The 15,943-nt window shown below is 40.9% G+C and overlaps 1 protein-coding gene across 3 annotated transcripts in view; it reads left to right on the top strand.

Annotated features, from left to right (window-relative positions):
• Lypd1 (LY6/PLAUR domain containing 1) overlaps positions 1–15,943 on the top strand; it is a 36,031-nt gene that overhangs the window by 12,555 nt on the left and 7,533 nt on the right. The window lies entirely within an intron of this gene.

Raw genomic sequence — 15,943 nt, 5'->3', positions numbered from 1 at the left:
CGCTCCCAGTAGGAAGCATTTCTAGCACTTGCTGGAGATGATGCCAAGCCTAACAGGATGTTCTGACAATTTTATCTTTGTTCAGTGTTCTCCAGCCAGCAGTTCTAACACCAAATTCTAAATCTTTTCAGGGTTTTAAGGTAGATTTACCTAATTGAATTGAACTACAGCTCCAGTCATGGTTTTCATTTCTGCACATGGGTGCCTGAAAGAACACTGTTACCCACCTTTCTCTCTTCCTCTCACTCTCTCTGTCTTTTCCTCTTTCCCCTTGCTCCCTCTCTTCCTTTCTCCCTGCCTCCTCATATACAAACACTTACTGGTATATATACACCCAGTAAATATTTTAGCAGCTTAAAGAAATAGTTTCAAGCTAAAATGAAAGATTTATCAGCATTTTAAAAATATTATACCAGAAACAAAGCTTAAATTTTTAACAAAAGAAGAAAATTAAAGATAAATTTAATATATTTTTTTGCTTTTCAGTTAAATTAGGAATAGCTGACTGATGCCTGTTATTAACAGTTGTTATTTCAGGAATCAGTTTGAAATGTAATCCACCCTCCCCCATCCCTGGACCATCTCTTCTACCCATGCCCCCCCTGCCCCAGGATTTCTAGTTTGTTGACTTGCTTTCAAAATTGACTTGGCTTTGCTTGATAGTTGTGGGATGGGGAGAGGAGACATGGACCAGATCACCACCAGGTAATGTTATCACTCACCTGGAACTCTTTATCCTGAGATTAGCCTTGGTCATGAACCGTATTGGGAAGAAAATCTCCTATATATTCATACTGCCCTCTCCAGACCTCTACCTCAGTCCTCTCCCGTACAAGAAATACAAATTGAAAATTCACAGAGATATATTCCACAAGTCACATGCAATTCATACTTTCAGCTGGGAGATGTACTTCTAAACCATTTAGTTTGAGCAAATTATATCACACAGGAAATAAAAAAACAATGTTTTTACCCTCCTACTATCTGTTGTGTCCTTATTCCGTTTCACCAGACTGTAAGAACTCTAGTAATTGCTTGAATTCTTGCCCCTTTTATCAAATATCATCAATGTCATTGCCATAATATGGACACCTGAGTGCCCTTCTCAACTGGAGCCCCAAGCAGCTCTGGCTATAGAAGCTCCTAGACATCAAGAGGCATTTTGTTCACTAAGCTGTTATTCATAAATAATCAACCAGCTGTAGCTGTGCCACATTTCCTTCTCTTCTTGCTTCCACCCTAGACCTCACTTCCTCTATCACCTAAGGATGTTTTAACAGGGACTTAAACCATGAAGACATTGATTATTTACCTAAGGAGATGATTCACACGCAGGTGGTCTTTTGGTTACTCCCATAGCCCAGTGAGAACATCAAAAACACAGGCTTCCTCCATTTTCCTGCTTATTTCTCTAAATGTTAATATTTTATCTTCAGGCTTGCTGCCTCCTGGACACAAGGGAACCACTCCATTCTAGTTAAAGGGAAGACATAGCATAAGGTGCTCTAGTGTTCTCCTTTGCCTTTTAACAAGAAAACAAAAGCTCTTCCAAAGTCTCTCCAAAGAATTATTCATGGCTCTTATCACTGTTGTCTTATGTCCACTCATAAAGATAGAGATTGGGTGGTCAACTGTCAGGTCCTTCTGAAAAAATCTATGCTTGAGATGGGAAAATTTAAGCACAGAACTTCCAGGGAACCTTGGGGAAAGGACAGGGATGATCCTCTACTGGATATCACCTGCTGTTTTGTCTACGCTGGACACTGACCTGCATAACCGGAAGATAACCTGCATAACCTCTATCCAGACCATTGTCATATCTTGGAAAGGAAAGAAATATACACTCACAAGTGATATCCTGAAAATTAGCATATTATAGTTTGAGGATATTATCTGCAGAAGAGAATGCTATGTTCATGGTGACAAATATTAGGTTGCTTTGTGTTAAATGCTTAGATGTTTTTGGTTCATTGTTCCTGGAGCCATTATGCTACCAAGGACTCTCATTTTTTCCTTCATTTCAGTGATTTTGGATGCAAGAAACTGCTTACAAATCTTTGGGCACTACTATTACCATTTGAGAACAATAATCAGAAGGGCATAAAAATGCAGGAGTACAGTTTCATAAATCACTGAAGGGTACTGTTAATACTGAGATAATAAGTCATAAATACCTGTTCCTCAGTCCCTCCTGGCAAATCAGAGAACAAAGACACCAAAAGAGCAAAAGCAAGTGACTCTATAGCACTTTCGTAGCTCACAAAGTTAGAAATGAGAAGAGAAATCCAAATTGAACGTGAGACCAGAGCAAAATGAACCATTGGCATCATACATTATGAGTTGGTTGTTTGCTTGCTATAATTAAGTTGGCATCCGTGGTTAACAGCCTTGAAAATTAAACTCAGAGATTAAAAAAAAAAAACTTTTGAAAAAGGTAATGAAAGTCTTTTGTATAATGAATTCATACTTACCCCTGTTACAAAAAGGAATGTGTTGTTGGAGTATCTTATTTCCTTTCTATTTTGTTGTGGTGGTGGCTATTGGTTAAAAAGCATACCTTTTTTACTCTTAGAGGTCATTGCACCCCTTTAGTGTCATTCTCTATTTCTGGTTCCACCTGCTAGGCAAAGATGGGCCTTTGGACCAGTATCAGCACAGATATGCTATGCAGAGCTTGGGTTTTTTTCCCTCTTCAGCCTTTCTAAAATGGGTTGTTAGCATTCTTGTTTGGTTTCTCTGACCAAGTGCAATTTAAATAGATGTTGCTTCTTTGGCCTTTCAGTTATTCACATCCAAAGCAAAGGAAAAAGTACTTAAGAGCCAGCACACAAAATTGTCCAGAGGAAAGCAACCTTCCCAATCTTCTCTCTTTCTGTCCAATAACAAGTGCCCATCATGGCAGAAGTGAGGCACAAGTGTAGATAAGCCTCCTCTTCCTGCATTGTTTCCATTAGAATGCAGACAATATCAAAATTTCTCACATGGTGTTCCTTAAAGAGAAAAAAAATACTCGGGAACAGATCGAAGATCTTTTTTCTTGCCATTTCTTTCAGAGCTTGGTGAAAACGCACAGAGTTCATTCCAATTACCTGTTCCCAAGCTTTTTCTTTGAGAAGCTGTTTCTGGTCCTGCATAGAATATTTATTGTGATGTAATCGTAACTGTGGTGCAGTAAGTGTTGGTTATTTTTCAAGTAGAGAAAGATTGGTCTCACTCACTCCCAGACAGGCATTCACACAAGTAGCCATTTCCTGTTGAAGCTGGACTTCAAAACCAAATTGTAGATGGAGTGAAAAGTAATGGACTATGTAAGGCTTTGTTTAGAAATTTCCCATCTTCATACCAGCAGATAGAGCAGAGGCAAAGTCAAGTACTGGAAATAGATGAATGTATCATGTTCCATAAAAGGAAAAGAATGTGGGCTTTTGTGCCTCTCTTTTAATTGACCTTTGGGGCAGAGGTGAAAGTGAGAAAACTAGAAGGTAACTTTTAAAAGCATGCTTGTAGCAAGTAGGTTGTGATAGAATTGTAGCCCCAAACTCTGTAGAAGCCCCAAAGTTACATCTTTTGATGGTGGCTACAGATCCTTTTTCAATTCCAATACAAGTGAGGGATGCTCAGCACACCTAGCAAAAACAGTAGTAAATGGTCGTTTATGGTTCTCCACATCCAATGGCTAGTTGGAGTAGAAGATTAGTTTAATCAGTGCTTCTCAACTACCATAAAATCATGGTTGTGGAATTATTTCCTAGGGCTTGGGATGTAGCAAAGTGGTAAAGCACTTGCCTAGCATGTAAGGTCCTGGGCTCCATTCCCCACCCTACCACCCCCCGGCACTGCAACAATAATAATAATAATAATAATAATTCCTAGAACAATGTGAAAACTGGGACAAATGGAACCTACTGGGGTCTAATGAGTGTTCACTAGTTATCAGCCTTTTTTTTTCTCACTTAGGTTTGAACAAATTGAGAAATAAAACAAGGAACAAAGTAGATGAGGCCATAGATATCACTGTTGCTAGTGAGAAAGACTAAGCTGGAGGAATTAGCTTTCCGGTGAGAGTCAGATGGTCTTCAAATTAGCATCCCCAAATTAGCTGGTTTGCCTAGTCACAGACAAGGCCTGATAAGGATAGTTTGCTGCCCGGAGGTGCAGACAAGAATAACTGTTTGCTATGAGTCACTAACTCCCAAGAGGAGTTAGTACCCAACTGAATGTGTATGTCCAGTGTCTTCTTCCCACATTTACTCAGATATATCATCACTCTATTGGAAAAAAAGGAATGAAGAGGAAGGCCAGGAGTTACATTGACTGAGTTCCTTCACGTGGAAGGAAATGTGGAGACTTGGGGAGAAACATTTCCCCAGTAATCTTCCCTCAAACTCGTACTGAAAAATAGTCATTTCAGGAGCTCCCAAGCTCTTTGAGGTACGAGTTAGGTAGTTAAATAGCATGGAGGTTTAGGGCCATGTCTGTCACCTACACACTCTGTTAGTCACCTGCATGAGCAATGGTGAAGCATGTTTCATTGAGGCATTTGGTAGGTGTATCTAACATAGAACATTTAGACTTCTCCTTCGTCCATATCAATGACTTAAAAAAAAAAACAACCCTTCATTTGGATAATTTTGAAACTTATGGAAAAGCTGCAAAAATAGTACAGTTTCTATAAACCTGTCTCTCACAGGGCTTCTTCTAATGTCAACAACTTGCCCAACAATAGTTTAGTGATCAAAATGAAGAAAAGTGTTTTAATTATTAATGCAAACATGCTTTCCATTATGGTTCCCCCAACTTTTCCTTTTTCTGTTCCAGGATCCCATGTTGCATTTCAATGCCTTGTCTCCTTCCTCTTTTCTGATCTCAACAGCTCCGCCTTCTTCCCTTGTGTTTTATGATCTTGACACTTTTGAAGAGCTAGTCAGGTTTTTGTATACTGTCCCTCAGGTTGGGTTTGTCTGATGCTCTGTTATGATCAGATTGCGGTTTTGCAGTTTTGACAAGAACACTCAGAAGTGCTGTGCCCTCTGTGAAGTGTATAAAGAGGTGCATGCTGTCAAAATGTCTTACTACTGGTGATGTTAACGTGGTGTGCTTAATTCGGGTGGTGTGTGCTGGGTTTCTCCACTGTAAAGTTACTGGGTTTCCTTTTGCAATTAATAAGTAACTTGGCATAGATAATTTGAAACTACACAAATATCCTGTTTCGACTCAAACTTTGTCTGCTAATTTTGGTATCAATTCTTACTGTGGGGTTCCAGTCTTAATTTTTGTTTCCCTCATTCCTTCTTCATTTAATAATTGGAATTCTCCAGTAAGGAAGAGCTGTCTCCTGTCCTCATGGGTATTCACTTTATTCTATGGGTTATAATTCAATACTACCATTATTTATTTTGTCATTCAATTTGTTCTAGCTTTGTGCATTGGAGATTGGCTCCTATGAACTTTCTACATGCCCCACCATGGCCCTTTGTCTCATTTCAGAGCACTTCCTACTTTTTGGTACAAGATTCTTCTGACTCACTTCCCTCTCCAGGCCTCTCTATCACTTATCCCCCAACAGTTATTTTTTTTTCATTAAAAATAATAAAACAAACCTCAAGTCACAGAATTCTTACAAACTATTGGCCGGCACAGAGGTACTTTTTTAAACACTTTCATCTTAATCCTCACAGTTTACTTCGTTACATACAGTTTTCTGGCCTTTTTTAAAAAAGTAAACTGAGACTCAGCGACAACAGACAAATGCATTATTCAAAAAAGTAGCCCAAGGAGAAGTCCAGCCCTCTGGTCTAGAGTTCCTGTTCTTTCCTCTGGGTAAGGAATTAGTTCAGAAGTAAAATGAAATGTGGACACGCTCTGCTTCAGTTTCCTCAACTCCCCTTTTAGATGAAGAAACAAGAGCCCATAAAGAAGAGAATCAAGACTTCTAGAAGCCCCAGAACTTGATGGGAGAAGTTAAGGGAAGACCCTGTTCTTCCGACATTCAGCCTAGTATTTCTTTATATTCCAACACTGTCAGTAACTCTTCCCAGGCTGTTTTCACTGATAAAACTGTTCCTAATTTCCATTCATTACTGAAACTTCCATTGCTTACCTGTGACCCGTGCCATTGCCCACTGGGCTTGGTAGCAACTATGAATGGGACCTGCTATTTTGACAGGTCTAGGTACAGTGGCCTGTGTCTATCACCCCAGCTACCTAGGAATTGTAAGTAGGAGGATCACAGTCCAGGGAAAAATGTGAGATCCTATTTGAAAAATAACTGAAGCAAAGGCTGGAGCATGGCTCAGGTGGTAAAGCACCTGACCAGCAAGTATGAGGCCCTGAGTTCAAAGTGCAGTACTGAAGAAAAAAAAATTCTTAAGATAACTAAAGTAAAAAGGGTTAAGAACATGGTTCAAATGGTGGAGTGTAGCCAAGTATCTCATATCTGTAATACTAGCTGCTTGGGAGGCTGAGATCAGGAAGATCACAATTTGAGGCCAGTCCAGGCAATAAAGTTCATGAGACTCCATTTCAACCAATAGCTGAGTACAGTTGCATTCACCTGTCAGCCCAAGCTACAGGGGGCTAAGATCAGGAAGATCAAAGTTCCAGGCCTGTGCAGACCAAAAAATTTATCAGACCCTCATCTCAACAGAAGAGATCTGGATGTGGTTGTACATGGTTGTCATAAAATAGGAGGATTATAGTTCAGGCCAGCCTGGGCAAAAAAAGACTCTATTTCCAAAATAACCAAAGCAAAAAGGGCTGGAGGTGTGGCTCAAGCAGTAGAGCACCTGCCTAGCAAGCATGAAGCCCTGAGTACAAACCCCAGCTGTGCAAAAAACAAGGGAAAAGAAAAGAAAGAACTGAATGATGACCTTCCTTTCCTTCTCCATGCAACCTAATACCTTGGCTATTTCAACTCCCAGATTATCTCTTTGGCAACATAAATTCATTTGAAAATAATGTTTTCTAAAAGAAACAAACTCATTAATTTTTTCTTCTGTTAAGAGTGATGCTTTTAAGAAGAATTAGACAATTATAAAATTCCTGGGCTTAATCTAGACAATTATGATAAGCCCAGGGGAGGAGAAAGTTACCACATCCACTTTCATGCTGTGCATTAAAGGACCCTTTCTTGGGGAGAGCAGGAGGGAGGGAAACAGTGAAGCTCAACTGTCTGGACTCAGCATGGCTAAGCCAGGTTGTTACTGGAACCAGGGCATTCCAAAGCCTTAGTTGTAGAGACTTCTTACCAAAATGAGGTGGCATCTGGTTCACACTGGAGACACTGAAGAAAGAACCAGAACAGGAAGTCGTAGAGGGATAAGACAGGTGCACTGTCACAAAACCCCGAGGCAGGATCTGCTCAGGTTTTCCTGTAGAGTTTGGTTTTAAATAGAACAGCACTGTAAGGAGTCTAAATGCTAGTTTTACTCAACAGGTTTGCTTCCTGCTGTGCTGGGAACAGCCTTCAGGTAGTGGCTCTAATTTTGCCTCTCTTTCCCTTTGTCCCCTGTAGCCCCTGTTCTCCATTCCTGTGGATTCCAAGTCACCTGCAGGATTTGGATCTGCTCTGAACAGCAGGCTTTTTGCAGAGACAGTTCAGTAAAAAAGCATTTAAAAATATGGAGTGAAGGTTCTGCAAATCCTGTAAAACCATTCAAGGCTTTTGATAGAATAGCCTTTGAGTAGACACATATGGAACCCTGAGAGACTCTTTTTGATATTTGTCCAAAAGTACATGCTCCAAACTGTGGTTTCTCTCTAATAGTGGCAGAAGAAAGATTGAGCACAAGGGTTAGATTTTAAAGGTGATAGGATTTTGATAGAATAGAACAGAGGTCAGCAAAGTACAGCTTTCCAAGTCAAAACTAACCCCACTATTTGTGTTATAGACTGAATTGTGTCCTTCCTGAAATGTGTATGGTGCAGCCTTGGTCTCAAATGTGGTGATGTTTGGAAATGGGACCTTTGGGAGCTAATTTCAGTTAGATGAGATCATCAGGGTAGGGCCCTGGTCCAGCAGAATTATTGTATCGATAAAAAAAAAAAGTGAGAGAGACACCAGACTCTTTTTCTGCACAAACCCAGAGAAAAGGCCATGTGAGAACACAGAGAGCTGGTGCCTATCTGTAAGCTTGGAAGAGAGCCTTCATCAGGAACAAAATTTCCTGGCATCTTGATCTTAAACTTCTAGCCTCCAGAACTGGGGATCATAACTTCTGTTGTTTAAGCCACATGGACTATGATATTCTGTTAAGGTAGCCCTAGCAGATGAATAAAGCCTGTTTCTGTAAGTAAAGTTTACTTACAACACACCATACCTGGTCTTTCATAAATTGTATATGGCTACTTCCATGATACAGTATTAAAACCGAGTAGTTATGACAGACATCCTTTGTCCTGAAAAGGCCAAAATGTTTACTGTCTAGCCTTTCATAGAAAAGTGTGACAATTCCTAGAATAGAAACTTATTGGGATTTTAATATCCCAGTGGGGTACAAAACAGCCAAAAGGAAGAAGCCACCTTAGTGGATGATGGCTTGATCATTTGCAGCCTGTCCTCACCTGGTCACCCCCAGTCCCCCGTGAGCTGAATGGTGTAGAATGGTCATGTGCATCCTCTACAATTGAAGTACCTAAAGGGCAAGCAGGTCAAGGAGCCTGTACTCCAGTGACGCTGATAGGACAGGACAGTTATGACAATAAGGCAGAGAGGAAATGAATGCCATGAAGAAAGAGCCTGGGAAGTAAGGAAGAAGGAAAAGCCTTGTCTCTCACTCTCCATGGCTGCAGATCCTGGTGGGAGGTGGGGCTCCCTGAGTCCCTGCTGCAGAGCAGAAGCCAGGTTGTAGTGCATAATGAAACAGTTGCCATTAGTGAAAAGATTTCTCCTTGGATAAATTAAAATTTGCATTTATAGTCTACATGTACTCTCTTCCTTCTCAAAGCAGTGATCTGAATGTTTAGACCACCTGTGTGTGAATCCCCTGTGGGTGGAATCTGCATAGTTAAGGAATGCCCAGGTAATTCTGTACCACCACTTGAGCACTTGTTACCAGTGTGGTTCTAACACTGCTCTTTCTTGGGGAGTGGGTGCACCTTCTGGCCAGCTCTTAGTGAAGCACTAAATACTTGGAGAAGTACTTTTGATGAAGGAAGATGTAGACCAAAGGGTGAACACCACATTGGTGATTAAGTACACTAAAGAGTTTTTGTACCTGTAGGCCTCCAGGAAGGTCAACATTCAGGCTTCTGGACCAGAATGGCAGCCTAGGAACTGTGGTTCAACTCTCAGTAACAAAGCCAAGACCACCCTGGGGCTGGACTTGCTTCCAGCAGGGTTATTGCAGGTGCTTTTTATTCTGCCCGCTCAAGCTGTGGCGACCCAGCCATGTTAGGAGCACAAAAAGAGCTGGACTCCAACAAAGAGAAAACACCATCTTTCTTCTTTCCCCTGTGTAATCAATAATTCAACCTTGTAAAGCAAGCCCGGTGTCTGACAGAGTGCTTGCTGTAAAGAAGGAGACGGGGCCATCCAGCATCCACAGCAACTTCTGAAGCTTCTTTCTTTCTCCTTCCTTCTGAACCATCCCTTGCTTTGCCTTTGGTGTCTTTCCATCTAAATGAAAATGAATGTGTCTACTGAGATGTGGCCAAATGTAGTCCAGGAGTAACAGAGATAGGGTGTGTAAAGCAAGGGAGAAAAAGGAGACAATAATTTCAAATGTCAAATAGATTAGTCAGTGATTACTGAAGTTACTGTTCCCTCTGAGTGTGTGCAAAAGCAACAAGTGGCTGCCTGTATGCATTAAAGGCACGAAGTCAGGAAATGCCCTGTGAACAGTTGATAACAACTAAACTGGTGCCAAATACTTTGTCAGGTACCCACACAAATTAGTTCATTTAACTTGGACAGATCATTTTGAGGTGGGGGACCCATGGCACACAACAGTCCCCACAACTCAAATATTTTCAGTCACCTCTTTAGATGCATTTTAATCCAAATATATAATTCCAGTATATAGGATTCTGAGCATCCAGTCATTTTTTTTTATTTCCAAATTCTTCCTTTTCAGCAAAATTCCTAGGAGCCTAAATTCCTCCATAGTCTGATTTCATGGGTCCCAGGGAAGGGGTACAGTTATCACACTGGAGTGAACTCCCCTGGAAGTAACCTCAGCATTTTTCTACTGTTTCCTTCATTTCTTGGCATGCCCCTCATTCACAGCCTAAATAAGGCAGATTAATTGGAATGACTTCCTCAGGGAGACCTATTTTCAGTAATTTTAAAGCAAACATGCATAGCCACCCATCTTTATCCAAGAGCCCCCAGGAGGCTCTTGGATAAAGGATTAAAGTTTTAAATGCTGCATGTCTAGATTAATTTGGTGATAGTGAGTTGGTGTACTCCACAAACAAACTTCGGGTCTGCAGATTAGACTTGTGAGAAATCACTTGGCTTTAACAGGTCACATCTCTGTGACCCTGTGGGGTAGAGCAGCGGGAGCAGGTCCATGCTGGGATTAGCCCAGCCACATTTGATAGACAGTCTTTCACCAACCAGCCAAGCCTGTTAGCTCTAGGCCTGAATCTCAGTTGCCAAGACCAGCCACTCTTAGCTCTGCCTTATGTCAACTAAGGCCTGGAGATTTCATTTAGTATTATGCAACTTGGGCTACTCAGACCCCACCAGCCTAGAAATAATTTGATTACAATTTGTCAGAGAAGCACTGTCAGCTACTTGGAAACATCTCCCAAAGATGTCTCACTCCTGCTCTTGGTCATTACCTTATCCCATCCTAACCCTCAGTGGTGGGTGGCTGGGAGCTCTAGGCCAGTCATAAATGCTCAGAGAAACCCACCGGTGGCTAGCTGCAGGCATCATTTGCTGCCTTCAGTGCTGCTGAGGTCAGTCCAAACCATGGCCCCTGTTGCCAAAGCCTTCTGATGTTCAGGGAAACCCCATCCATGAGAATGGGCTGCATTCGTGCCATACTAGTGCTGTATGCTGCTGCTGTGTGTGCCAACTCTCAATGAAATGACTCACTTGGCTAATGCTTGTCAATTTATTAATTTGTAATTTACAGATGCAAACTATCTGTGAATGTATTCCCACCATAAAACATTCAGAAGTCACAAATGAATCATAAGTGATTCCTGACTATCACCCATTCCTGAATGAGTGATAAACTTCACTGTTTAGTGCACAGCTTTCTGAGCCTCTTGCTCTCATTTTACTTAGAAATACAAACTTACACACTCAAGTAAGTACACACATCCTCTCTACAGACCCTGCCAGAGCACAGATTGTATTGCTTTGTGTTTTTTCTTACATAAATAGTGTATTTAAATGTAGTTCTGAAACCTCACTTTTCTATTCACTGAGAACCTTCCAGATCAGTGTAGAGCTCTGTAGTTTCCTTCTAATTGCTGCTTAACTTCCCAAAGTTTAAATGCACCTTTTTCCTATTAAGGATTTAAAGGTGTATTTTGTTTTTAAGTATAAATGTCAAGGAAGGAAACAGTTGAAGTTGTACATTTCAAATTATTGTTGGGCTGCAAGTTTAGCCCAGTGGCAGAGTACATGCTTAGCTTGTGCAAAGCCCTGGGTTCAATCTCCAGTAGCACACAAAATGCATAATGTATGTATTGTAGATCCTTCTGGTCTTATGCTGACTTGTACTTCTACCAGCAGTCTATAAGAGGCCCTTTAAGGTTTTGCTCACAGCCCTTTCTCCCTTCGGCTCAGATCTGAGCACATGGGGGCTGGATCAAAGGAAAATCAGAAAGACAAGACAGTCACAAATCCCCCTGCCCTGTGGAAGCCTGAAACTCAGGCTTTAGGGCACCTCGTTGTGGCCGACTCTGTCTTTGAGGGTGTGTTTATTACCAGGAGCCTAGACACAGTTAAGAAGTCCCTGTGCTATACTGGGAAAGAGAAGCAATTTGGTAAAATGGCTCTTTGGGGGTATTGTATATTTTAAAAGGTCATTTTTTAAAAAGGCACTTCATTTTCGTGGTTCTGATTTCACATGATGAAAAGAGTCTCCCAGTTTTTTTTCTTTTTTTTTTTTCCCCAGTTTTTTTTCCACCCCTATCCTATGATCACTCAGAACCATTCCTCAGAGACAACCAATATTACATTTTAGTTGTGTATTCTTCCAGAAATATTTTATGCATATGATTGGTTGCAAAATGTATGTGTATGCATGTAATTGTCAGCAGTGGATGCAGTGTTGTTGAATGATTGAGTATACATTCTAAAGTGGGCTTCGTGGGTTCAAATCCCAGCTGTATCACATATTACCCACATGGCAAATTACTTAACTGCTGTCTGCCTCAGTCTCTCCAACTGCAAAATGGAGGTTGCTGCTAGAGTTGTTACAAAGATTAAATGAGTTAATATTTGTAAAGCTCTTAAAACTGTATCTGGAACACAGTAAGAAGCACCAGTTAATTTGTTACATAAATAGTGAAAAGGAGAAGAGAAGGAGAAAGGAAGGATTGTTTTTAACAAAATATCTCAGAGCTTATTCCTTGTTCTTTTACAGCTATGTGAAATCCCATTGTGTGGATAAGACACCAGGTGTTTATAAGTTCCCTGGTGATGGACAGTGATTGTCCGCTCTTTTGCTACTAACACCCACTTTCAGATGAATGATCTGTGTACAGACATTTTGTACTTGTTGACTGTATATTGGATAAATTCATTGAAGAGGAATTATTGGGTCAAAGAGTACATGAATTTGCAATGGTGATTTGCACACCAACAGTGTGGGAAAGGGCCTGTTGCCAGGATCCAGGGACATGACACTAAGAAGCTTTTTGATCTTTGTGTAAGTGATAAAATAAGAATCGCATCTCGATGTAGTTTTAATTCTCACGTCTCTTTATGATGAGGGAGAATGGATATCTTTTCACATGTTCCAAACTTTTCCTATTTCCTTGTCTGTGAACTGTCCACTTACTTTCTTCTTTTGTAGGTGGGCTATTAATTAATTAATTCCTTACTGATTTCCAGGACTTTGTTACATATTAATGAAATTTGCTTTTTGTGATTTGAGATAGTTATTTTCTCAAATATTTCACTTTATCTTCCTTGTAAAGAATTTATTAAAGATTCTTAAGTTTTTTGTCTGTAGTCTAATTTATCAATTTTTTTCTGCAATGGCTTTTGGGGGTCATAAAATAGCCTGCAGCTTTGACTACACTTACATGATAAAAGAAACTGACCAAGATACCAAAGTACCTTTTAGTATGTTTATGGTGTTATTTTGTTTTTGGGTTTTTTGGGTGACATTTAAATCTTAGCTCCACTTGAAATTTATCCTGATAAGATGTGATGGAACCAGCCCTCCCCACTCAATAATACATCTTACTCCCTTTCAGCTGGGCTCATCCTACACACCTCCACCCTTGGCTGTTCCACATTCTCTCTGATGGCTTTCTGTACCAATCCACCATCCCTGACTACGGCGACTGCCTCGTGCCTAAACTCAAGGGCATTTTCTTGAAGCTCGCTGGCAGCTGTGTGGCGTCAATCACATACTCCTTTCAGAGCAATCCTTCGTGTTCCTCAGGACCAGTTCTGTTTTCTCTGGACCTCCCCCTCATCCCCATGTGCCTGCTGCAGATAGGAAGGGCCCCGAGTGCTCTTCTTTCTTTGTGTGAGGCTTGGGAGAGGTGGTTTGATTCCTTCTTTGCTGATTCCACATTATTCTTTCTGCTTCAGTCTTCCTCCCCAGCCTCAGCCCACATCTCTCAAAGGTACCACCTCGTCTCCACCAGGCTAATTTCAATCAAAAGACTGAATCAAATGCCCTCTGTTTTCTCAAATCCCTTTTTAATCTTGAATTTCCCATTCCTCTCAGTGCAATACTTCCTACTGCTTCCTCTTCCACTGAGAAGGTTTAGTACTAGCACACTTTTTCTTTCAGCACCTCTGCATCTGCATACAAACCTTTGATCCAGTTAGAAACCTCTTTAGTCTTATCACCTAGAGCCTCTGGAGCTCTAATGTCCAGGCTTGAGTGTCCTCTGTAGGAGGCTCATGGGGATCTACAGCTGCCCTGATCTGCAAGATCCCCCCGATCTATAGCATGGGGAAGCTGTAGGCCAGTCTAACACTCTACCGACATACCTGTGTGGCAGCAGACTCCTTTCTCTTTCCTTTCTCTCAGCCTCCCTTTTTCAAGGAACTCTCAACCTTTTTCAGAAAGCCTTTCTGTGGTATTAGTTCATGAACCACCAACTTGACAGCTGGCAACTGGCCACAGATCTTCCTTCCCCCAATATTCCTTATGAAGATAAATTGTTTCTGATTAAAGACAGAAGGGTCTCATCAGATGTGCAGATTTGGGCACCATTGGTTCATCTCTTCAGACCTCATGTACTATTTATCCAACCTATCCTGTCGCTGAACTATAGCCTTGCACAGTCATGGTCAAAATTAAACCTCCAGCCACGTCACTAAGCAAAAATGAGCATTGTTGAACAGTATAAGGTAGATACCATTAACAGATGTACTATTTTTTCTTGGAAGGAGGCACACCAAACAGGTAACAGCCTTGAAGGTGATTGTGTGGCGGACCTGAGGTTGGCAGAGGTGCTCCCTGGACATGTTACTTACTCTGACTCCCTGAACATTTTTACACTGAAAAACATATTCAGTAAATGGTTTTGATTTTTAAAAATTCACTCAAAGGGAAAAAAGTTCTTTGTAATTGAATTGGAAAATGACAGTGCTCTTTAAAGTTTAAGAATAAAAGGACAAGGACTAAAACTTCATGTCCTAAAAGGGAGAATGGGGAGAAAATAGAGAGACTAGCTGAAGTATATTCCTGAGAAATCAAACAGTGGCTCCCATGCACACACACACATCCTCTGCTACCAGAGTTGCTATCTTCCACGATTTTCTACCAGTGCTAGAATAATCAATCCTTGCAAATACACAGTTATAGGGAAAAAAAGACATAAAATTGCATGTTTTAAGGCAAAATTCAAGCACTTTTTTACCTCCCTCTTAAAAGTTTTAGGCAGTTTGATTCTTTACTATTTCTACACACCCAAACTGGCAATTCATATGGAGGGAGACCAAACCTGAACCACACCTGCCCAAACACCTTCAGTGGGTTTAGAACAAGTGGGTAAAGATCCCTGGACACTGGTGGAATGTGATATTTCTCAGCCATGCAGAACAGCAAACAGGCTGTCATTCACTCAAAGTCTAGTGTCATTATTAAATATTATCTGTCCAAATTAAAAGTAATTCATAGAGATAAAAGAGCCACACATACCAAAAACTATCTAGGTGGGAGTGTGTGAAAGAGCAAAGTTCCTCATCTCATGGCCAGGAAGAAAAAAAGAAGAGAAGAAGGTGTAGTCCTACTATCCTCTACCAAGGCACTCTACTTGTGACCTACTACCTCCCACCAGACACTACCTTTTAATGTTGTCACCACCTCCCAATAGTGACATACTGGAAAACAAGCCTTTAACACATGGGTCTTTGGGGGGAACATTCCAGACCATCACATGGTAATAAATAAGCTAGTACACTATAGGCATCTATATAGTATCTGGCATCCAGAAAAACCCTTAAATAAACTTAGCTATTACTGTTGTTATTATTTAACTTTAGTAACCTTTCAGGGTTAAAAACTCAAATGATAGGGGCATATTGGTGCATGCCTGTAATCCCAGCTACTCAGGAGGCAGAGATAGGAGGAAGAAGCTAGCTGGGTAAAAGCATAAAACCCTATCTGAAAAACAACCTAAAGCGAAAAGGGCTAGAGGTGTGGCTCTAGTGGTAAAGGCCCTGAATTCAATCCCCAATACTGCCCCATACCTCCCAAAAAAAGTCAAATAATTTGATGGTTGTACCGCAGTTTGGAGAGGGAATACATGCTGCTACGAAGGACCCTCCAGTCTTCTCAGGCAGCTCTTT

Source organism: Castor canadensis, chromosome 4, assembly GCF_047511655.1.
Source record: "Castor canadensis chromosome 4, mCasCan1.hap1v2, whole genome shotgun sequence".
Lineage (NCBI taxonomy): Eukaryota > Metazoa > Chordata > Mammalia > Rodentia > Castoridae > Castor > Castor canadensis.
Note: the sequence above shows the minus strand (reverse complement) of the source record. Positions and strands in the feature narration are given on the sequence as shown.